Source organism: Lipotes vexillifer, unplaced genomic scaffold, assembly GCF_000442215.2.
Source record: "Lipotes vexillifer unplaced genomic scaffold, Lipotes_vexillifer_v1.1 scaffold690, whole genome shotgun sequence".
Classification (NCBI taxonomy): domain Eukaryota; kingdom Metazoa; phylum Chordata; class Mammalia; order Artiodactyla; family Lipotidae; genus Lipotes; species Lipotes vexillifer.
Genome location: NW_006798376.1, coordinates 2,746,094 through 2,770,729, shown reverse-complemented (window position 1 = coordinate 2,770,729; position 24,636 = coordinate 2,746,094). Strand labels below are relative to the sequence as shown.

At 41.9% G+C, this 24,636-nt stretch overlaps 1 protein-coding gene across 1 annotated transcript in view; it reads left to right on the top strand.

The window, feature by feature from the left end:
- The first annotated feature begins 2,629 nt into the window (after positions 1 to 2,629).
- SGMS1 (sphingomyelin synthase 1) overlaps positions 2,630 to 24,636 on the top strand; it is a 109,364-nt gene continuing 87,357 nt past the window's right edge. Inside the window, exon 1 of the mRNA XM_007470295.1 lies at positions 2,630 to 2,714. The gene's annotated coding sequence lies outside the window, so the exon portion shown is untranslated. The remainder of the gene's footprint in view (positions 2,715 to 24,636) is intronic.

Below are 24,636 nucleotides of genomic sequence, written 5' to 3'. Positions count from 1 at the left end.
TTCACGTTTAAGGTAATTATCGATATGTATGTTCCTATGACCATTTTCTTAAGTGTTTTAGGTTTGTTTTTGTAGTTCCTTTTCTTCTCTTGTGTTTCCCACTTAGAGAAGTTCCTTTAGCATTTGTTGTAGAGCTGGTTTTGTGGTGCTGAATTCTCTTAGCTTTTACTTGTCTGTAAAGCTTTTGATTTCTCCATCGAAACTGAATGACATCCTTTCCGGGTAGAGTAATCTTGGTTGTAGGTTCTTCCGCTTCATCCCTTTAAGTTTATCATGCCACTCCCTTCAGGCTTGTAGAGTTTCTGCTGAGAAATCAGCTGTTAACCTTATGGGAGTTCCCTTGTATGTTATTTGTCATTTTTCCTTGCTGCTTTCAGTAATTTTATTTGTCTTTAATTTTTGCCATTTTGATTACTTTGTGTCTCGGTGTGTTTCTCCTTGGGTTTATCCTGTATGGGACCCTCTGCGCTTCCTGGACCTCGGTGGCTATCTCCTTTCCCATGTTAGGGAAGTTTTTGACTATAATCTCTTCAAGTATTTTCTTGGGTCCTTTCTCTCTCTTCTCCTTCTGGGACCCCTATAATGCGAATGTTGTTGCGTTTAATGTTTTTCCAGAGGTCTCTTAGGCTGTCTTCATTTCTTTTCATTCTTTTTTCTTTATTCTGTTCCGCAGCAGTGAATTCCACCACTCTGTCTTCCAGGTCACTTATCCGTTCTTCTGCCTCAGTTATTCTGCTATTGATTCCTTCTAGTGTAATTTTCATTTCAGTTATTGTATTGTTCATCTCTGTTTGTTTGTTCTTATTTGTCTAGGTCTTTGTTAAACATTTCCTACATCTTCTCAATCTTTGTCTCCATTCTTTTGGCGAGGTCCTGGATCATCTTCATTATCATTATTCTGAATCCTTTCTTTGGAAGGTTTCCTGTCTCCACTTCATTTAATTGTTTTTCTGGGGTTGTATCTTGTTCCTTCATCTGGTACATAGCCCTCTGCCTTTTCATCTTGTCTGTCCTTCTGTGAATGTGGTTTTTGTGCCACAGGCTGCAGGATTGTAGTTCTTCTTGCTTCTCCTGTCTGCCCTGTGGTGGATGAGGCTATCTAAGAGGCTTGTGAAAGTTCCCTGATGGGAGGGACTGGTAGTAGGTAGAGCTGACTGTTGCTCTGGTGGGCAGAGCTCAGTAAAACTTAATCCGCTTGACCGCTGATGCTGGGGCTGGGTTCCCTCCCTGTTGGTTGTTTGGCCTCAGGCAACCCAACACTGGAGCCTACCTCAGCTCTTTGGTGGGGCTAATGGTGGACTCTGGGAGGGCTCTCGCCAAGGAATACTTCCCAGAACTTGTGCTGCCAGTGCCCTTGTCCCCACTGTGAGCCACAGCCACCACCTTCCTCTGCAGTAGGCCCTCCAACACTAGCAGGTAGGTCTGGTTCAGTCTCCCCTTGGGTCACTACTCCTTCCCCTGGGTCCCAATGCACACACTACTTTGTGTTTGCCCTCTAAGAGTGGAGTCTCTGTTTCCCCCAGTCCTGTTGAAGTCCTGCAATCAAATCCCACTAGTCTTCAAAGTCTGATTCTCTAGGAATTCCTCCTCCCGTTGCCAGACCCCCCAGGTTGGGAAGCCTGATGTGGGGCTCAGAACCTTCACTCCAGTGGGTGGACTTCTGTGGTATAAGTGTTCTCCAGTCTGTGAGTCACCCACCCAGCAGTTATAGGATTTGATTTCACTGTGATTGTGCCCCTCCTACCGTCTCTTTGTGGCTTCTCCTTTGTCTTTGGATGTGGGGTATCTTTTTTGGTGAGTTCTAGTGTCTTCCTGTCGATGATTGTCCAGCAGCTAGTTGTGATTCTGGTGTTCTCCCAAGAGGGAGTGAGAGCACGTCCTTCTACTCCGCCATCTTGGTTCCTAATCGTATAATCTTTAAACAATTTGAGAAATAGAGCCATTCAAGTGGGAAGCAACATAGATAGTAGCTTAATTACTGATAAAAGCAGGATAGGAGAACTGAGAATTGTCAGTTACCTCCTTCTCTAAAGCATGAATTGGACCTTAGTAACCCTGATCTAGTCATCCTAGTCTGATAACAGCTGGAGAGAAGCCGGCAGAGAGAGCTGGCTGGCCCTCCCGGAAGCAGGCAGCCCTTGTCCTCCTTACTGTGTGGAAGTTAGCTTGGCCCCAGGTGTTGGAGAGAACAAGAGGGAGTGCCTTGCTGCCCAGCTCTGTGTGCTGCCTCAGCACTAAGCCAGTGCTTACTCTAGCCTTGCCAGGTGATAAGTCACTTGCTTTTGAGAAGGGAGGAGGGGCTGGCGGGGAGCGGTAGAGAGAGAAAGTGGCTTTACTCTAATACTGCTTCCTCCCAAGAAACACTAAACATTTCTTCCTGAAAACATAAGGGAGGGTATTTTAAGAGTGTCCACCCCAAACCGCAACAGTAGAAATACTGCTCTTTAAAGTTTTTTCTCTTGAGGTGATCTTTTGTGTTGTTCTCTCCTGCCTTTTTGATTTTGGAGAGAAGTGGAGAGACAACTATATTTTTCTGTGTGTTTTGGGTATAAAGAAAGGAAAAGACTAATGTAGTAGAAACCGGGAAATGGTCTTTATGAGACATATAATCAGATTCTTTCTTCTCATGGCAGGTGATGGAAATGTACAGAAACAATGGGAGAAGCCGGTAACTTATAGGAAGCCAAGATGACAAGAATTTTAAAAAATAATCAGTGAGTAAAATTTTGTTAGCCCTTTAGAATTCCGTTGACTACAGGGTGAATTTTCTGTAAGAAACCATGGTAAAATAACAGCACAATTAAATACCTCAAAAGTTTAAAAGAGAAAATTTTGAAAAGTAAATATCCAAACAGTACAGAAAGTTGGTGCCAACATTTGAGAAATTTTGCTTTTGCATTATTCTTTCTTGGTAGAATGTGTCATCTTAAGTTGGGTATGTCAGTTTGGTGGATAGAGCATAACTATTTAAAGAATTGAAAGAGGATTCCTTTGACATTAACCTTGGAGTAGCCCTTCTCAAATGGAGATCATTCTTCATTCCATTGGTTCTGTGGGCCCCATTTCTTACCCACTTTTTGTGGGTACATTTTGGAGGTAAATATAAATAAACTTGGTGAATATGAATAAAAGTCAGCTCTTTGTCTATTCCTCTTCGTTACACCATTTTCTTTTACATATCAAAGGCCATTAGTGTTTGTTAATTATCTGACAGTTATACGCGGTTGGTTTTGGTTTCGTTATGGTAATGATAACGTTAGTAAGTGGGGTAGTTACTGGAAAGATCATACATTTTTGAGTCAGACATTCATAGACCTGGTTCTTGCTGTTGTGGTTTTAGTAGTTACTCAGCCTCTCAATCTCAGTTGACTCATCTGTATATTGGATTTGATAATACCTCTCATGAAATGAAATACCATGGGGAAAATACTTTGTGCTGTGACTGGTACATTCCAGGGCCACGATAAAAGTAGTTACTTTCTATCCTTATGTTTGTATCATGATTTATAGTTTGCAAGCCTTTTTCTTGACTTAGAAGACTGGCCAGCTGAACTTCCTGAGCTCCTGTCAGGCAGTGGTGGGTTAACATTGCAGGTAGTGATATGCAGGTAAATGTTTAGAGCCAGTCCTGTTGGGGGGAGGGGGTTGTAGTGTTTGCTGATTTCCACGGTGTGAACACTCCCACCATAGCTGATTTCACACTACCAGCAAAAGTCGCCGCCAGCAGAGTTGGGAAGGGATGTGCAGGAGCACACTGTTATATGATTTCCTACCCACCAGGTACAATAGTTGCAAAGGACATCAAGAGCATTGATAATAGTAAAACAGGAAGTGACGTGTTTTGAGTATTTATGATCTTTGTTCTTAGTATAGTTTAATTGTATGTTTATGTAATTTAACTTGTAATGATGGTGTGTTTAGCAACTGCCTTGCCAAAAATCCTGAGAATATGCAATTTGTTCTAAGGGACTGGTATGAGCTGGCCCCAGCTCACCACTGATTGTAAGTTTCCTATTGTGAAGACATTTCCAAGCCACAAATCTTCAATTATCTTTCTCAGCCCTGGTGGTAGGAGTTTGGTTTGCTCAACATCATTAATCATTAGAGAAATGCAAATCAAAACTACAATGAGATATCATCTCACACTGGTCAGAATGGCCATCATCAAAAAAGCTAGAAACAATAAATGCTGGAGAGGGTGTAGAGAAAAGGGAACACTCTTGCACTGCTGGTAGGAATGTGAATTGGTACAGCCACTATGGAGAACAGCATGGAGGTTCCTTAAAAAGCTACAAATAGAACTACCATATGACCCAGCAATCCCACCACTGGGCATATACCCTGAGAAAACCATAATTCAAAAAGAGTCATGTACCAAAATGTTCATTGCAGCTCTATTTACAATAGCCAGGACATGGAAGCAACCTAAGTGTCCATCATCGGATGAATGGATAAAGAAGATGTGGCACATATATACAATGGAGTATTACTCAGCCATAAAAAGAAACGAAATTGAGTTATTTGTAGTGAGGTGGATGGACGTAGAGTCTGTCATACAGAGTGAAGTAAGTCAGAAAGAGAAAGACAAATACCGTATGCTAACACATATATATGGAATCTAAGGGGAAAAAAAGGTCACGAAGAACCTAGGGGTAAGACGGGAATAAAGACACAGACCTACTAGAGAATGGACTTGAGGATACGGGGAGGGGGAAGGGTAAGCTGTGACAAAGTGAGACAGTGGCATGGACATATATACACTACCAAACGTAAAATAGATAGCTAGTGGGAAGCAGCCGCATAGCACAGGGAGATCAGCTCGGTGCTTTCTGACCACCTAGAGGGGTGGGATAGGGAGGGTGGGAGGGAGGGAGATGCAAGAGGGAAGAGATATGGGAACATATGTATATGTATAACTGATTCACTTAGTTATAAAGCAGAAACTAACACGCGCAATTATACTCCAGTGAAGATGTAAAAAAAAAAAAAGCAAACCTGGCCTGGTTTTGAATCCATGCTAAGTAAACCAAGTTATCATGCCCCCATAGCTTCTGGAATGAAGATAAGGGTCAGGATCAATTCAGAATTTAGACCTATTTTCTTGTGTGACTGGCATTCTCACGTTGTTAACTCAGCTTTGTAACTGGCCCCTGGCACCCCTCACTTCTGGCTTTCGAGTGCCAGTGCTTGGAGATAAGTCAGACTGTTCACTCCCTTTTGAACTTCCTTCTTTCCCTTCTCTGTACTCCCGTGACTCTGCATTTCCTCAGGTAGTGACACTTTGGGGACAAGCAGCCAGGGTGCCCCTAACTAACCATGGCATGTAGGTTTGCTTTTGATTCAGAAATTAAGGAAAAGGAATTGTCTCCAGAGAGAGCGAAACAAAACCAAACAAAAAACCTGGGCAGTTTAAAGTTCATACTGGCTGGATTAAAATCTTAGGGAATAAAATGGAAGGAAGAAAGGAAACTGGATCAGATATCTCAGTGTTTCTTCTGGAAGCAGTTTCTTCAGTTTTCTCAGTTGCCCTTTAGAAGGGAACAATTGAAGCCTGAAATTGCTAAGTAACAGCTAAGATCGTGGTGGTTGTTTTTATTTTAAATCTCACCCACCTAGTTCTCAAAACACATTCTTTACTGAACCTTCAAAAAATGCCTTGGATATTTCAAAACATTCATTTGTGTCAATTCCCTGAATCAGGCTTACATAATCTTAAAACATTTATTTCCTTTATTTCTTCCTAAAACAATAGGTATTTATATTTCCTCCTGAGTTAGGATTGGACTTGGATTATTGCAAAAGTAGTTCTTGTCCGTTTGAAGAGGAAGCTCATGGATAAAAATCTGAGAGACTTGCCTCTGGGTTAAGAAATATTAACCCACGTTGAATAAGGGTGTCTTTGGTAACTTTGAAAGCAAACATGGGAGTAATGATTAATAGAGGAATTTTGCCACAGATTAAATATCCTGATTGATCATTTCTTTCTCCAGAATGGACCCTATGCAATTTCTGAACATCCCCACTATAGATGAATTTTTGATTAGAGCAATAATAGGTGTACAGTCTTCAAATGTGTAAATTTTATAGTCTTTCTTTATGTTCAAATCAACACACTCAGTAGTTTCTGGACGCTTGGGTCATGGGTTATTAGGGTAGATTCCAGTAAATGTAAAACAGGCTTGTTCCACTTCAGGAGTTGATAATGAAGCCTGAACAAAGAAGACTGCCGTTTCAAAACAAGTGTGGTAAATGTTATAATAGATATATTAGACTCTCAGGAAACAGACAGGAGAGAGGAATTACCTGTGTGATAAGGGTGGGCTAGACTGGGGGGTGGGGGGGGCGAGGAGGGTTTCAGGAGCAGATGACATTTGAATTGGGTATTAATGATTAATGCCTTTTAATTAAAATACGCTTTTTTAGATTATAAAAGTTAACAATGCTAATTGGGAAGAGCTTTAAAGTGTGAAAATTACTAAGATTGGAAAAATCATTATCACTACCCAGAGATACCATTATTAGCTTTTTTTTTTGTATTCTGCCATACTCTTCCTGTGTCTAGATTAGATACACATTTTTCCTCCCTAAAATGGATCATTATTAATATTGTTTTGAAACCTGATTCAACTGGTAGTATACTGAGACCATGCCACCTCAATAGGTATAATCTACATCATTTTTGTTATTGTTTTATAGCATTCCATGTATATGTGGTCTGTAATGGATTTAACCATTTCCCTATTAGTGGGCATTTAGGTTGTTTTCAACTTTTCATTCTTGTAAAGCACACTATGATGAACATCTTTGTGTATGCACTGTGGTGCACTTACCTAATTATTCAATATTTGGGCAGGATCTTTGAGCAGAGTTGGGGCAGTGCCTAGGGAATACTCTAGGTAGAACAAACAGTTTGAGCCAAGAGGCAGAGGTGGGAAAGGAAGATTCCATTCTGGGGAAAGGCTGGAACTGTAGTTTGGTAGAATGCAAAGAGCGAAGGCAAGTAGTGCTAATTAGGGCTGGAGCCTTTGATGCTAAGTCCTTTATTCATTCTCAGTTGGGAGCCACGCATGGAATCTATATCTTACTTGAAATGAAGACTGGGTGTCTTCAGCTTTCCTTAATTTCTCTTGTTTGGGAAGAAATAAAAATCATTAATAGTGCTGCCTTCTGAAACTTCTTGAGAATCTTAAGAAACTGATCAGTCAGGGAGTAAACAAATAAGAGAAGTCATGGGGAAAGTGTGTATGTACAGATAAAACTCAGCTAGGGGAGCTTATGGTTTTGACAGGGGAAGGAAACATCATTAAGAAATGTATTTTCTTCTTAAGGAATTTAAACAAACTATTTGTGATTAAATTTAATTTGGGAAAGACATGGGTTAAGACATAGATATCATAATTTAATAATAATACTACCTTATATTTGTTGAGTACTTGTATGTGCTTATGTGTTTTAAATACGTTATTTTACTTAATCTCTCAACAACCTTCTTAGGACGTGTCAGGGATTATCTCCATTTTGCGGGTGAAAGAGGCCTCAAAGGCTACTTTGATGAGAGGTCACCAGACTTGGGGTTCCAGTTCAGGAGCTGCTGGGGCCTTGGGCAAGTCCTGGGATCATACCGGGTTGGTTGTAAGGATACAGTGAGACAATATCTGAAATATTATGAAAACACCATAAAGTACCACAGAAATGGAAAGACTGCTTTTTTCTAATAGGACATCTTCTTCTATCACTACTGAAGGGGAGAAAGCACTTCGCTAGCCATTTCCCATTTCCTTTGTGGTAGATTATATTATTGTCAAAACATTCGCTATTCCTCCCTACCCACCCTCCATCCTGTGAGAGGATGTTCTTTCCCACCCCACTGAGGGTTGAGCCCTGTGGCTGGCTTGCCATAGGACTTGCAAATAATAAGAAGTGTAAATAACAATGATGTGCCATTTCCAGGCAGAAATGGAATAGACATTGCCTGATTCTGCCGTCTTTCTTTTCTCTTTGCCATAAGATCAGCCTGTCCCAGTTAGGGGTGCTCCTTCTGCCTTGGTCGCAGAGTGAAGACAACATGGACCCCAGCCTTGGCTCACCTGCAAAGAACCAAACAGGACCAGAGATAAACCCTTCTCTGTTGTTGGCCTCCAAAATGCTGGTGTTGTTACTGCAGCATATTTCAACCTGAACTGATCCGCTCCTTTTTCACCCATTAGGTGCCACCCTCTCTCCCTTTCAGGACACACACACACACACACACACACACACACACACACACACACACACCTTGTACAGAGAACTTCTATTTTAAGTTGAGAAACAGTGTTCCCCATCATCTGTTGTACTACACTCTTCCTCCTGCATTGAAGAGGTCAACCTTCATCAGAGGTTATCACTTCAGTTAAGGCATTTAAATAAGGTATTTAGGGTTGACCAACTTGACCCTTAATTTTTTTTTTTCTTCAGACGTTTGTAGAACATGTCCCATGTCAAGGTCTGGACGTCTGGAGGTTTAAAAAATCCAAGCCCTGGACCCAACCTTCAGGAATCTTAGAGTACAATGCAACTGGATGCTGTGTATCCCAGCAGCTATAAAACAAGGCAGACAGTGTCGGGTGCTGAGGGAGAGTGTCACTTTGATAATTGGCAAACTGTGTTCATGTAGGTGTCCCCACTTTGTTGTATGCCATCCTTAAGATGGCCTTTAAATGTCATTGCTTTCTTAGTTCAGCTTATCTTCCCTTTTCCATCTCCTCCTTAGCATGTATTTACTGTACCATTTAATTTGCATTGCGTGTTAGACTTCCTTACTCTCAACATGTAGTTTTTAGTCACACAATTTATACTGACTCTCTCACTAGCTTAGTGTATATGTCCTTTCTTTAGACATATATTGTAAACTCTTTAATTTCTTTATCTTAATGCTTACCCATAATATAAGCTGTTTAACTCCCTGTTACAACAAAATTATTGACTATTTTCTTTGATTTTCCCTCCTCAAGTTATTTGTCCTTTTCTCCATGATGCATGAAGTTCCTTGTTATTAGTCCATGTGCTTCTTTTCTTTTTCTTCTTATGGTGTCTGATGTGTTTAAGGCTCTGCATGGGAGAACCAGTTTGTCTTGACTTAGTAATACCTTACCTCAATTTGGAACAATTTCCAGTTGACCTGTCATATTTCAGGTCATGTGCCTAGTAATCTGTCTAATGACTACTCCTGGCTTTGGACCATGGAGTACAACCAAAAGCTCCTACAAGTCTGTCTGCTGAGCAGTTTCTAGATTAAGACAATGTACAGTTTACCTGTGCCCTTCCTTTATGATTGAATTCAGCTGTTCTGTGTCTCATTACTCATGATCACTTCTCCAGTTTAATTTCAGAAGGCACTGGGTTAATTTATTATTAGAGCCCCATCTTGGACCAAGGGCTTTCAAACTTTTTGTCCAACATGCACAGAAAGAAGCAATTTTCAGCCTCCATCAGATAGGACGGAACACTCAGGGAGCTGCCATGGTTTATCGCTAATGGTCTGCCTTTAGGTTGCGCGGTGTGTTCATGACTGCTGATCTTGATATTATTTTTCCTGACAAATAAGTTAAATATTGTGTTGGCCAAAAAGTTTGTTCGGGTTTTCGTAACAGAAAAACTCGAACGAACTTTTTGGCCAACCCAATATATTCTCTTGTATGTAGTAAATACTGCATAGCCAAAAACATTTTTTAAAATGTGAAATACAGTTAAAGCTGTGAAATGCATCCATTGCATTTATTTTGGCAGAACTGAGTCACCTTAGCTAGTTATTTTTGCAATTTTAACTTTCTTCTAAAACACCTAAATGCCCTCTAAGATAATGCTCTCTTTTTTCAACAGGGCAAAATCAATTTTTTATGAAGATACTATTTATAGACCCTTAATTTGCAGACGATCTTCATGTCAGTACAAGCATCTGTATAATTTAAGGTTTACCCAGAGAAATATTTTCTTTCGTTTTGCCACAGAGAAATACCTTCTCTTGGGAAGATATACAAAGTTAATGTCTGGCTATTGACTGTATATGATGCCCACTAGTTCCTTCTCTTCTCTGCAGGGAAATCTAGATGCTTTCACACAGAGTCTGAAACGTTAGCTCAGCTCTATAGTCACCTGAACTGAGAGCCCGCTCTTGTCTGGCTGCTACGGGTATCAGACAGAATAGTCCCAGCTTTGGGGTCAAACATTCATAGCTCTGAAGCAGACGCTGACTCGTCTTCCTGATTGACCTTAGGCTTCAAAACCTTCTCGAACTCCCAGTTTCGTCGTGTGTTCAGTTGTTAATACCTGCCTTGCTGTATTGTGTACAGATTAAATGTAAAGTGATATGTGCACAATGGAAGCCACTATCATTACTGGATACTCAGTAAATGAATTAAATCGAGCATGTTTTTCTTGCTATAGGTGGAATTTCAATAGGAACAATGTTATGAATGGGGTTTCAGTATAGTGTTAGAAATATTATTAACATTATACTTCAGATAAATCATGAGTTCAATAGGCCTTTAAAGTCTGGCAGAGAAGCCAGTCTCTCTACATTTGGTCTCTAGTGAAACGCATTTCAAGTGCCACAGAAGTGTTCATGAACTTTAGAGTTCAGTTTCAGAATGTAATTTATTACCAGGTTGAGGACTGCTTAGATAAGCTTTTGCGTTAGACTTGAAATGGAATTTCTTGATAGGTGGTGATATTCTGGGGGCAGACAAATGAGCCCTCCTTTCCACTTCTGGGAAGTAAACTCACCTGTCTTCTGGAGGACTTACTGCTCTTCCTGCCAGTTCAACGAGGCAGTTCTAGTGTAGACCAGTCAGTCATGGGGCCTTGGCCACTGGAGTGGCTACATGGCCCCAAGCTGGACCAGCATGAGGTTTTCTTAAGAATTTTAAGAATTATAACTATGCAATAGTCCCTCTTAGTGGCAGAGCTGGGAGTTAAGTGGAAGAAGGCAGATTTTAGGAAGGGAGGACAAAGCCAACCTGTAGAAGCAAAGATGTCCTCTTGTCCTGGTGGAGTTCATTTTGAGTTGGTCCTAAAGCCTAGCCACCCCCGTGGCTTTTGTGTTGCTAGACTGAGTGAGTCTGTCTCGCTTTTGCCTCTGCTCCTTCAAGTGCCCTTTCTGTTACCTGCAAGTTAAAGAATACTGAATAATTCATTTGGTTGTTTGTACTTGGAATATTTCAGAAGTCTGTGTCTTTGTCATGGGCAACTATAATAAATGTAATTGCATAGTAGGATGGCTGATTTATCACATAGCTTTTTGAGAACAACGGTAGCATTTATTCCCATCTCATAAAAGCAGAAATGTGTTAGCACTCATCAAAGGATACGAGTGACTCTGTGTGTGTATGTATGATAATGACTCTTGGACAGAGGCTTGCTCTAATGCAAATGTCATGTAGCTTTTGATTTTAAACCATGTAAACAAATGGAAACTTATGATGGTTCTAGTAGTTACAAGTTGCCTCAGAGAACTGCCATTTTGCTACCTTTTATGCTTAGGAGCACTTGTAGGTAAACGGGTAGATGTTTCTATTTAAGGGGGAATTGGTACTTTGGTAAGATGGTCAGATATGTATGTATGTGTTCCTTACTTGAAACGGATGATAGAATGACTTAGTCTCTCTGTTCTCGTGAGTGGATTAGTATTTGGGGAACTGAGACTGTATGTGCTGACACTCTTCTGTAAACTGTACTCCCTTTAGGAAGTATCAGATTTGCTTTCTCAGTAGTGGCATTCTTTATTGTTGGAACATGTCGTAAAGAGCAAAGACACGCATCTGCCACTTGGGTTCTGCTTGCCGACTGGTTTGAACAGCTGTAATATTTGTGTATTCTTGATGTGTCAGCAGTCAAAAGGAAAGTTTTCCTTTCTCCTTTGTGGCTGTTATGTAACTTAAACGTCACTATATCAGCAACTGTTCAGAATCTGCTAGGTTCCTGGGGGATACAAGGCCTCTGAAACCCCATCTCTGCTTCCGATGGACTTTTGTCATCTGCCAAGGGAGAAAAGTCAGGGATTTCATAAAGAAGGAAGATACTAAGGCTCTCGGAGTCACTTGGAGATGGAGCTGTAAAGGATAAGGCCTGTAGGCCCTTGCAGGAGAGGAGAGCTCCCCGGGGCTTGAGCCAGTGAGGAGGGTTCCGGGAAAGGGAAGGGGTTTGAGTGGGTCCGGAAGGTAATAACTGGTAAGAAGAGTGAGAAAGGCCATCAGACAGAGGCCATAGCCTGGGCCCAGGTGTGGAGGTGACAATGTGCCCATTGCATTAGGGCAACAACAAGTAGACCGATGGGGTTATTTGGCCGAGGGTTTTTTAAGTGGAAGCTGGGGTTGGAGAGGTGAAAGCCAGCTTTTGAATGACAAACATTATGGCACTGGGGCCGGAGCTAATCGTTCCTTTTTTTAAACCATAGATTGACAGGCTTTGCACTTCGCATTTTAACTTTAGGCGACTAAGATATCCTAGAAATAGTGAGCCTTTTTCTGCTGTGAGGATGTCCTAATAACATTGGTAATTATATCCTTATTTCCGAAGCATAAGGATCATTGTAAACATCTCTCGGGTGCTTTGAGTTATGATCTCAGGTGCACTTATTTATGAAGGCTTCCTTCTTCTTGAACGGAGCACCCACTTTATACATTTTCACCTTGACTGCATCCTAGGCAATAGAAACAAACTAGGTTATCGCTCTCTTTCCTGTATGGGCTACCTTTCCCTTTTTCACTTTCACGTATCTCAGCGTATCTACGTATGGCTGCACACATGCGTACTATTGCGTATTTAAAACTGCAGGGTCACGAAGTTTATTGAGCTGCTCATACGCACATTTTATATATACATATATATATATATATATATATATATATATATATATATATATATTAGTCTTCTCATATAAAAGAGCTACAGTTCTTGGTGTAACAGCCAACATATTATCAGTTTGGCCAGTATAATTGGTGGTAATAGTTTCATAAACAGAAAATCAATGTGCCTTAAAATAGGTATGTATTTACATGAATGTTGGAAGAAAGTTGCCTGTAAAGCAAATGTTTTCCTCTTGATCTCTGCTATAGAACTATACTAGTTTAACCGATAGAAAGAGGACCCCCGGTTTATGACATGATGGCACACTGGTCTCTGGCATTTATCACACGATGGTGATGATGATGTGCTGGGAGCACAGAGGATGAGACTCAGTGACCCTGGCACGAGGGTATGGATGACTGAACCAGGATGGAAAAAACGGTACAGGTGTGAAAGACATTAGGAAGGTGTCATCATGCCTGGGGATAGTGAATTGTCAACAGAGAGGGAGGGAGCTCAGATGCTCCAGAATTTAATTTACAGTGTCTAGGACAATAAGATTACCTTTATGAGGAATATGAGAGTCAAGAGTGATTTATCGGTTTCATCATCTAGGATATAGGCCCAGTTTATGCCTGTTGCTAAAGTTAAATGTTAGGTTATAGGCTTATCTTGGGCCTGCTCTTTTGGACCATAACTTAGTCTTAAAACTGGAAGAACGCTTAGAAATCTGCAGAGAGAGATGAAGCAGTTTACATAGGGCAATAAACCTGATCACTTATTGGCAGAGATTAGGACAGGAGCTCTTGACTCCAGGTGCAGAGTTCTTTCTATTCTTCCATGACGGTTCGAAGAAAAGAATAGCATTTTAGAAAGGGTCCTTGATCTCACTTAAGATTTTATCTTTGGTTTAAAGAGTATTTTAAAGAAATCTTGGCCTATGGAATGACTGGTTTTAAACAAATATGAGGAAGTTAAACTCAGGAGATTGTCTCCAAAGCCAAGTTAGTTTAATTGGTAACTTAAAAAAAAAAAAATTATCCCTCTGCCAAAACTCTCTTCCCTCACTAGTAACCAACTCTTAACTGGTGCTCAGGACCTAGCAGTTCTGTGGTCTCCTGTAATTTGCCAATTCCAAGCTACTTTAAGTTTCTTTTCAGTATTTCTGTTCCAAAATGATGTTTAGGGTACGGTGACCGAGATAGAATGAATATTTCCAAAATCATTCTTACTTTTTAAAAGTTGGTTTAATTGTGGCATAAACGGAATCATTGCAGTTTTAGGCCTTTTTTCCCCCTGCTACTAATAAAATTTCTCTTGTATAACAGGATCACCAAATCCAAGAATCCTAAACCAAAAGCTTCCTCAGTTTTCTATCACTTAAATAAGGGGCTCAGACCATGCAAATACCAAAGAACTATTTCAGCTCGAAAATTCTTTGGATATTTTAACATTGAAAAGAATTTAAACAAAAATTATGGGCCAGTTTGTCCACAGGTTTGGAGATTTTGATTCAGCAATCAGAGGGACAAGACAGCATTGTTTGAGTGCCTACTCTATGTCATGCACTGTCCAAAAATGCTTTGCATGTATTATTACATATAATCTGTCCAGCAAACTGTTGGGTGAGCATTTTGTCCCTTTCACTGCTGATAATTAACCCGCTCAAGATCATACAGTGTCAGAGGTTAGATCCATCTTAGAGGTTACATCCCAATCTGCTTTGTCGCCAGATTCCACGCTCATTACGTCCAGGATCGCTGCCTAGCTTAAGAACTTTTACTAAGTAACAGAAATTAACACACATCCACTGATCAAGTATCTGTCATAACAAAATTAATCCTTGTTTTGTAAGAGTTGTAAGGCCATCTTTCATTTTCTTGACGTTGTTAAAGGCTTAAGTTTAAAAAAAAAAAAAAAAAAAGTCTAAAAGGCTCCTAAGCCTGATATAAATCAAGAAAGGAAAGTTCCGCCTTAACCGACAGTGAACAAGCTCATTGGTTAGGATCACACGGGCTGACTCATTTCTTTTTTGCTGTGTTAGAGGGCCACACCCCGCATTCCAAAAAAACCTCTGCTGCCCGGCCACACCCGCGGCCTCACTGCTGGAGCCTCTGGGTTTGGACCCGGCGTGCCAGATCACAGCTGCTCCCGGGAGAGGATCCTCCCGCCGTCCGCCCGCCGGGGCGTCGGCTGCTCAGCGCCGCGGTCCTTGCACCCCGACCCCTCAGGCCGCGGGAGAAGGCGGCCGGGGCCCGCCGAGGCGCGGGCGCACCCGAGGAGCCGGGGTCGCGGGTCGGCGCGCCGCCGGCAGCCTTCGCTTCTCCGCCGGAGTCCGGGCGGGCAGCGCGCAGCCTGAGCGCGCCGGCGCCGCGCGCAAACTTGGCGCCCCAGGAAGTTTCCCGAGACTTGGCCTCCTGGGAGGAGAGACCGTAAGTACTGCTCCTTCTGGGATACTAGGTTTCATTAGTGTGCTCTCTGGGGGACGCGTTGTAGCAGTCACAGACGGTGGGACCTGGTTAAAAGCCGGGAGAAACAGCCTCCCTTGCCTTGCAGAAGACACTCGGTACCGCAGTCTTTGCCATTCCTTCTATAGCGAAGTAAAGGGACTCTTAGTTTTTACTGAATCCGCCTTGATGATCAAACAGGCAATAGCTATTGACACCTGAGAACGCTCACAGGGTAGTTGATAAAACAGTAGATCGGGATAGGCTGCATCAACAAATGCTCTGAATGTTGCGGGGTGCTTTTGACAGCCAAGGATCCAGGGGGTGGTTTCGGTTTGGGGTTATCCGGCTTTCCTAATGGAGGTTTTTGAGGTAGTGGGGTTATATTTACAGCTTGGTTACTCAGTTTTGCGGAACTACTCACTTTCTCAGATTCCAGTCCCTGTACAAAAAGGTCCTTCAGCCAACTCCTTTGGCTGGTTGGGAGCGAGCTGGTGAGTGAGATCTGCGCTCGGTGCCAGAAGGAAGCACGTGCTCCCCGTGATTTGGAATGAGCGTGTTTACTCCACAGCCATGCTTTCTATTTATTATGGCCAGGTAACTGCTCTTGTGGAATTTGTGGAAATAAATACACCGAGAAGAATGCATGGCACTTGCTTCTTTCCCCCCCTCCCTCTCCTATTTGAGTTTGCTACGCGTAGATGTTACTTAGGTTGTAACGGGAACCAGGAGACCTAAGGTCTATTGACCCTGTTGAACTGATTATCACTTTTAAATTTATGTAGAAATAGTGAGCTTCTTTTAAAAATCTGCTCTTAATTAAAACTTTGTAGTGTAAGAAATTAGTCAGCAAATGCATAGCAGTTTGTATGGTGCAGGCAAATTATTTTCTTCCAAGAGGGATGGGGAGGTAGAGGGCAGGAGAAGCAGAATCTTGTGATTATTGCTGTTTTACTAAGGACATAGTGCAACAGACAGGTATCACCATCAGAAACACTGACTGTGCTGAAAAGACAGGCTGAAGACTCCCCTGTAGCATAAAGGATGACAGGAAAATGTAAACTGAATTATGAAGTTCCAAATATGAATTGTAAAGGTATGAATAGTATCTTTACACTTCATTTTTGAAGATACAGACTCTAATGCAGTAGACAAGCTCTGTAACAGAAAGAAAGAGTAAAGTGCTTTGCAACTGACTTCTTTAGCTCTATAAAGGAAACTACTCTAGAAAGAAATCACTTCCAAATGGAATAATTAAAGTGTTTTTTAGAATTTTTAATCAGTTGCACTTTGAACTCCTAGTACCACTGTTTTTGTGCTCATGGGCTAATGGGTAAACTCAGCTTGCTTTGAGTTTAACTGATCAAACACCTCCTGTGAGAGGTAACACCTTGGGATCCCATTTCTTTTGGGAAACAGACTGTGATATTGACAGAAATGGCCTTAAGTCCGCTGGGGTACTTGGAAAAGCCCCCTCAGGTGGTGAGCATGGGAAAATACGTCTAAAGTCTAAAGGGATAATTAAATTTTAATTTTGATTCAAGTTTTACCTGATAGTTGTAACAGAGCTGAACATTTAAGTGAGATGCTTTGCACCTGCTACCTCATTCTGTTTTTCCCAATAATGCTGAGAGGTAGAGGTATTATCATCTCTGTTTTGTGATGAAGAAACAGCCTCAGCAAGGTTACATAATCTCCAAATTTCACAGTTGGTTAATTTAATTTATAATACAAGGTAACACTTAAGGTTTGTAATTTTTCCCATGTGGCCCCAATTGCTCCTAGTATAGTGTTGATTTTTCTGTGTGAAATAATCCAGAGGTGGTTCTGGGTTCAAAGAAGATTTTTAAGGAGTTTTAAAAGCTCCGCATTGCCCCAGTACCAAAATATCAAAGTTCAAGGAATAATGCATTTACTTTGGAAGCTTGTGGTTTTCAAATATTAACTAACATGAGCCTGTTGATACCTGAGGCTGCCTAATAGTTGCTGATTTGGAGGGACTTTCTCCTGCCTTCTTCCCGGAAGCCCTTCTCGTTCTGGATGTGCAGATTCTTCTCCTCATCAGGGACAGCTTGGCTGTTCTCTAATTGTAACACCAAGCAGCTGGGTCCGTGGACATCCAGTGGTTGAATGTCTGAGTGCACTCCAGCAGTATTTTATATGCTATGTGAAATGATTTTAAATTTCTGCTAGCACTTAGGTTAGTGTTGAACCTGTTTGTTAGGAATGGTAAGGTCATGAAAGGCACACTCTGAACACTAAGCTTTTCTTGTTAGACGGGAAAGGCTCAGCGCGTCTCACCAGGGGCAGCCAATTCTGAGAGTCCATCTGCTGGATCATCTGTTGGGATGTCATATAATATACAAGAGAACAATGCCACCTTCTTAGAAGACCACGAACTACAATATCTATTCCAGGACCGAGTGTGGCTCACACCCTCCCTCATCATTTTTGCCATCTCTATGACACTGAACACCCACCCACCTTCCCAAGCAAAGCAAGGATGCCTTGGCCTCCTCCTTAAACCTCTTAAACCTCCTTAAACCAGCTGCTTTAAGTGACTGGAATTCTTGAGGATGTTGAAAGGACATGCCAGTGTGATGATAAAACCATTTGGGGGTGATCTTGAGAAAATCATGGAGAGAAGGAAGTATGCCAGACAACTTAGGTTTTGAAAACCGGGGAGATGGTAAATTCTGGAAACTTTAGCTGCAGAGTGTATGTTGCTGTTTAGCAGACTAATAAATCACATTTTTGAAAAGAAGGATTGGGATCACTTAAAAAAACGTGGTGGTGATCAGTATCTAGCATCACTCATCTCCAGTTGACCTTTCTTTCTCGATAGTTGCTGAACTAGTATATCAGGACATGCCGTAGATACATCGTCTGCTCTGGAAAAACATTTAACACAGGGCTGTGTGTGCTTTACTCAGGGTGGACAAAGTGGGTGGACAGCAGTATAGGTAAGTGGGTTTGTGTCTTATACCTGAAGAGGGGTGATCAGTAAGGTGACGTCAGACTTGAATAAGGTGCCCGCAGTGTGCCTTAATGAGGACATTTGATACAGCTGGACAACGAAACACACACTAGTAGAGACAGAGAATTTAGAACCAAGGAGGTGACGATCCCACAGTTCTCTGAAGCACTGTAGATAGTGGTTAAGGACAAGGACTTTGGAGCCTGCCCTTGGGCAGGTTATGTGAGCGCCCTGTGCCTCAGTCTCTTCGTTCAGAAGATGCAGATAATAATACTTCCCTCACACGGCCGTTGAAAATGTTAGGGATCACATTAGATTATTCAGGAGAAGTGCTTAAAAACAGAGCCTGACTGTAAATTGTAAATTGTATGTGCCACGTTTTAGTCTTTTGTTGTTGCTACTGCTTTTTCTTCCTGTGGCAACGTCGTGCATATATCTGGGTTTATGTTTAAGTGTGTGTCCAGAACGGAGTAATCAGGTTTTGGAGAGGGTCTAGAAACTATACGAACAGTGGTTGAAGACGCTGGAGACGTATGCCTTAGTGTAAAAGCTGAGGGAGAGTAATCATATACTGTGAAGTGAAGCAGAGGTGGTCACATTCTGAATTCTGAGATATTTCATGCAGTCTAACAAGTGCTTTCTCTTAAGGAGCTGTAGCTTGGTATAAGAGAAATCTCCATTAAACTAGGATTTAGTAGAATTCTTTCCTGGTTATCAATATAGCCTTTAACCAGGCAGTTAACTCAGCGGCTTTCCTTGGGGTGTGATTTACCCCTCAAGGGACATTTGGACATAGTTTTGATGGACGCAGCTGGGGTGGGAAGATGTGCTGCTGGCATTTGACGGGTAGAGGCCAGGGATGCTGCTAACGTCCTGCAACGCACAGGACAGCCCCCAGACTAAAAATCATCCTGTTCAAATGTCGATCGTGCTGAGGCTGAGAAACCCTGGCTTAACTCTTCAATATGTGTGTTTCTCTTCGTGAAGTTCGAATACTGATCCTTGCTTTAGGGACATCACAGAGTAGCTTTAAGAGTATATCTGTGAAAGGGCCTTTGAGAGTTAATGTATTCTGAAATCTGCAGATGTATACAGCATATACCTTTTATCAGCAGCGGCACAGTAAAATATTATTTGCTCCGTTCCAGGGAGGAATATATTACAGGGGTTTGAGAGTCCAATAAGCCTATGCTTGAATCTCAGCCTTACCAATTCAACCTGCTGTGTGATTTGGGGCAAGTTTCTTTATGTGTGAAAACCCAATTCGTGTTTCATAGAGTGTGGACTGTGCTACCAGATTTACATTCATGCCTTGTATGTAGTAAGACATTTTACAATTAACTTTTTTTCTTTTTTTTTTGGCAATGGGATTGAGTGGTGCTTATTGAAATGTAAGATTTGGAAAGAGGATGAATAAAGAAATTGGATCTTAATGTTAAAAGACAGAAAACAAAAAGGCCTCTTGTCTTCAGAAATTAGGAGAGGTGAATATCTTTGCAAGTGTTGATTTGGCCTTGGAGGTAAGGACCATAATGTGCACCGAGGTGAGAAGCACTTATCTGAGGAAGAGGATGAGTTGCATGGAAAACAAGAGTTACCTACGTCATATTAGTCTGGAACTAGCCAGGATATGGTTTCTAGGTTTGTGAATTGCTCCACTACAAAAACTTGTAATGTTTGTTCTTAAGCAGTGTAATTCGCTCTGTTTTTTCATCTTACTCTTGATATTATGGTTTCTTAATATATTTTCCAGTGCCTTAAGATGTAAGCAACATACCCAGCCACTGAATGTGCAAGTGTGTCAGCTTTGCAGTCTTAGTGATTTCTGTACCTTCTCAGCCACCCCGCAAAAGATAAGGCAAAGCTTTCATGTGATCACTCTTCCTGTCACCTCCACTTGTGCACCAGCTGTGGACCTAGAAGTCTGGAGTCCATCCACAAGGCCCACTGTTTTCCTGCTGCTATGGCAACCTATGTCAGTATGTAGCATATCCATAAAATCAGTTGAGAGTTAATGTGTTTGACTTACAAGTGTGATTACGTGTGTGTGTGTGTGTGAGTGTGAGTGTGAGTGATGAGGCTTGGGTGGAAAGATCCCCAAGCGTGTACAACCCACCTGCTGTCTACTTTGTAAAGGCAGAATGTTTTGTAGCAATGTTCATCTCCCAAGGAGGTAGCAGTCAGAGACCCAGCAATGAAAAGTTCCCTGAGTTAGAAAGAGGCTCTTACTCAGGTTGGAGAGTGGAAGTTAGTGATTTTTTTAAAGAGAGGCTACTCCTAATTTTCTTTCTCATGGTCCTTAACCGCATGGGAACTGAATTGTTTAAACCTCACATAAACATGTGACTTCAGCCCTCAGATGGAAGAAGTGTTAGTCCCCCAGCAGCCCGCCTCTCTCTGGGCATCTGGAAACTTTTCCTCCTGGAGCAGTGCGGAGAGTTAATGGCCGGCTCATACCAGGAGAGCGATGGCAGCCCCAAGGTGAAGTGCAGCAGCTGCATGTAGAATGGAATGACTTGGGGATCAAAACACCCTTTGGAGAATTTATAACACAGACTAAGCCCTGTTAGTGCTTGGAGGCTTTCATTAAGCTAACGTTCAAGCTTGCTTAACTCTCCTGATTGTGCAAAAATAGAAGGTGGCATTCGAGACCCTCATGGTCTCAAGCTGCCCCTGATTTTCTGGGTAAGCGTTCTTGGCAAAAAACTCAGTGATTCTAATGGAGAATCCCGAATTGGTTACACAGATATTGCATACCTCTGTGGGGTCAGAAGGCAAGAGTCTGATATTAAAGCAAAGCTGAAAGTCAGGTTCATAATAAACTAAATGGGATTAATAGATACATCACTATTTTAGATGGTGCCATTGACCACAATTCTTGAGACCTGACAGATGACTGCTCCACTTTAGGTACATCCTTATATGTATCATTTTGATTTCTCAGAGGTGGATGAGACTAGAAAATTCCATGAGCTTCTGAAAAAAAGTGTTGGAAGGCTGACTGTGGATTTACAAAGGCCCCTGGGCACCGGCTTGGTGAAACTCTTCGGTATTTGATACCAAAATCCAAGTTCTAGCTTTGTGCTGAGTCAACAGATCTAAAGATAGATTTCTTTGGGTTTTGAAACTAGAGTCTCACCAGAAGGCCCCAACACATTTTAGACATAAAAGGAACAAAGAGATTTAAAATGTCAAAGTAGAGTGTAATAGGATAGCTCATTCTCCATGTCTAAGGTCTGTTAGCTTGTATTTTTGGCGTTTAATGGTTTTCTAAAAATATGCTTCTTTCAATATCAGTTGTGGGTGGAGTGTTTTTTTTGTTTTTTTTTTTTTTTTTTTTTTTTTTAAAAGCTGTCTGTCCCCCTTCCCTGAAATTCGTAAAGACTTCATCTCCCTGTGGAGTTGTTGGCTCCTACCCTAAATGTGGTGTGTGTACCCTCATGAGGGCCAACAGGGAGATCCCTTCCACTTTCTGACTTGGATAAAAAGATAAGACCCCCAAAGAAACTATAAAACACCTCTGTAAAGAATGAATCACAGCAAAGATAGAGAAAGTAAGTAAAGAGATTAAACGGCTTCTAGGGCAGAATTATAACTTAGTTAAAAGTACTGGCATGCTAGTCTGAGAAGGGATCTGTTTGAAGGGGAATTTAGCGGACTGGAACTTGGAGAGGCCACGCTGGCCTCTCTACGGGAGAAGGTCCCTTCCCCCTCGTATAGTATCAGCAGGTCTCCGTATGGATCTTATCCCAGTGGTGGGGCCGCCTGTGGGCTTTTGAAATCGAATGGTTAGGTTCCCAACCTGACTTAGACTGTGGTCTTGCCCTCCCCACTGAACACCCCTGAGCCTACCTTTTTTTTTTTTTTTTTTTAATATTTTTGTCTGCTGGGTCTTCGTTTCTGCACACGGGCTTTCTCTAGTTGCCGCGAGCGGGGGCTACTCTTCATTGGGTTGCGCGGGCTTCTCATTGCGGTGGCTTCTCTTGTTGGGGAGCACGGGCTCTAGGGGTGCAGACTCAGTAGTTGTGGTGCACGGGCTTAGTTGCTCCGCGGCATGTGGGACCTTCCCGGACCAGGGCTCGGACCCGCGTCCCCTGCATTGGCAGGTGGATTCTTAAGCACTGCGCCACCAGGGAAGTTCCCCTCCCCCCCACCCCGAGCCTACCTTAACCTCACAGTGCAGTGTCGGGCCACACGGGAAGCCACAAAACACATTACCCTTCCATGCCTGTGATGCATCCTTCTGATTATAATTTGGGTTCCTCATGAATTATACTTTTCAGGAGACACAGGATCAGCAGATATCAGCGTCCACCATCCAGTCTACATGATGGTATTAAATTGACATTTTTACTTTACCGTCACCCTGAGTTTGGTTAGCCTGAACCCTCTCTTGATCACCATATTTATGAATTGCAAGGTTCAAGGGCCAGCCTTGGACTGTGGTAAGTCCACCAAGATGCAATACTCCGCACGGACTAGCTGGCTTCCCCCGTGTTGCTTGTCTTCACCGTGAGCGTCCTTTCCTTACGTTGTGACCGGCAACATAAGCGTGTGATTCCCATCTTAATGATAGTATATTTTTTGCTTTTTTGAAAATGTTGAGAAGAAAAATGAGTGTAACGGAATGCTTATTCATGCTGGAAGTGTGATGGTCTATTGTGAGTGACTCATGTAAACATGAGTAAAGCAATCTAGAATACTAGAATTGTTATCGTTACAGTTACCATGTAAACTAACTAATTCCTACTTTGCTAGTTAGTGTATCCTGTAATTCTCATTTAAATTGCACAAATTACTAAACAATTACAGAAGTCCCCAATCACAGCACTTCATAGCCCACATTTCACAGTAGAATTGTTCAGTACGGTTTTGTATTGCTAAGATTCTTGTACATTTATGAAGTATACTTTTATTTGGTTCTCAGGATAACATGGCCAAGTCTTTGGGGCATTAGGATTCTGGAAGCTGTGGTACTTTTAAAGTCTATTCATGTAAAACTGTCCTTTAAAAATTTTTATATTCCCACGGATATACTGAAACGATTCCCTGCAGTTAAGCACTGTTGATAGTAAGTGATTTTGTGCTATTCAGCAATGGTTTGATAATATCAGTCTAGTGGCCTGGGAGAGTCACCTTCTTAAACCTTTAGCATTTACTTCTGGGAGCAGAATTCTCAGGAGAAACAGGAACCTGATGTCATTTACTTTGATGATGTCCCCACGTAAAGGTCAGAGATGTGAAAGTGAATGTTTGTAACCCAGAAACTAAGCCATCATCCGTCTAGATCAAAGGGAATGCCTCTTACAATTGGAGTAGCTCTGGGATAGTTGGAGATATGTCGTGTGAAAACCACACGGCCCTAGGAAGACTCTAGGAGAGTCCTCCTGGAAAGAAAGTAAGGATTGGACTGGGACAGTGCAGTAGGGAATAAGCAGGAGGTTATTCCCATTGGGTTGAAGAATAGGGAACACAAAGCAAGATTCTAATGTTATTTACAATTCCAGAGAGCTTCTCCTCTTACTGGACTGAGCCCTATACTTCTCACCAACCAACATTTTCTCCAGACCTTCATTCTCAAGCTACCATTGTGTTCAAAGGAGGTTTATTCTCTGAAAGTTGGTTAACTAAGTTATCTGAGTAAATTGTGTGTTCCTGTGGTTAGAGATCGGGTAGGCCAGGGGTTGTTATATTTTTAAATCATAAATAGAATGAACAAAAGGGCTGAGAGTTCTACAGTGCTGCTCTCTGTATCCACCTGTTCCCTGCCAACGCCCACAGAAACACCCGCAGCAGGAGTTCTTCCCCACAGTGGAGATGACCATATGCTAGACCTCTGCCGTCCAGTCCTGCAGCCACTGGCCACTTGCAGATATTTAAACACATTAAATAAAATTCAATTAAACATTCTGTTTCTCAGTCATGCTAACCACATCCCGGTGCTCAGGAGCTACACGTGCTTGGTGGTTACCATGGTGGGCAGAACAGATACAGAACATTTACATCATCTCATCCCAGGAAGGTGATTCAGCCTTAAGGAAAATAGGTATTAAGGCATTGGATCCATTTTCAAGGAATTCCTATATAAACCAATACATTTCTAGGGCTTAACAAAGTTGACTCTTTTAGGCCAGATGAAGGTATTAGTAGTAGTATTGAAAATCTTAGTTTTCCTCAAGTTTCAACTTTGAATTCCAGCGGAGCATGACTGCTTTTGAGAGTCAAAGTGAATTATCAGCACATTATAGGGTAACTGGCTAGTCAGGGCCTAAGTAGGAAAACAGAAGCCACTTTTATTTACAACAGAGAGTATTTAGTGAAGTTCCTTCCACAGGTGATGGTGCAGCAGGGAGCCCATTGAAGAAGCCTAGAGATTAGCCCCAGCAG